Genomic DNA, 246 nt, shown 5'->3' on the forward strand with positions numbered 1-246 from the left:
TTAGGGTCGGAGGAATGAATTTTTGAATTAAAAAAAAAAATTTTTTTTCAATCTCCGCACTTTGGAGAATTCATTTGAAAAAAAATTTTTTTCCAATCTCTTCGGTCCTTCAAAAATTCACTCCTCCCTGCCTAACAGGTGCTGAGGAATGAAATTTGTGTCACTCATTGTGTATTAAATGGTCAACACGTTGGCACAAAGTTCATCCCTTAGTCGCAGTTAGGGTCGGAGGAATGAATTTTTGAA

The 246-nt window shown here is 35.8% G+C and overlaps 1 protein-coding gene across 2 annotated transcripts in view; it reads left to right on the plus strand.

Moving 5' to 3' along the window:
- LOC107036100 (spondin-1) overlaps positions 1-246 on the plus strand; it is a gene marked incomplete at its 5' end in the record, with an annotated part of 533,388 nt that overhangs the window by 4,646 nt on the left and 528,496 nt on the right.

Source organism: Diachasma alloeum, unplaced genomic scaffold (genome assembly GCF_001412515.2).
Source record: "Diachasma alloeum isolate Michigan unplaced genomic scaffold, Dall2.0 Dall_scaffold_00204, whole genome shotgun sequence".
NCBI classification, from domain to species: Eukaryota; Metazoa; Arthropoda; class Insecta; order Hymenoptera; family Braconidae; genus Diachasma; species Diachasma alloeum.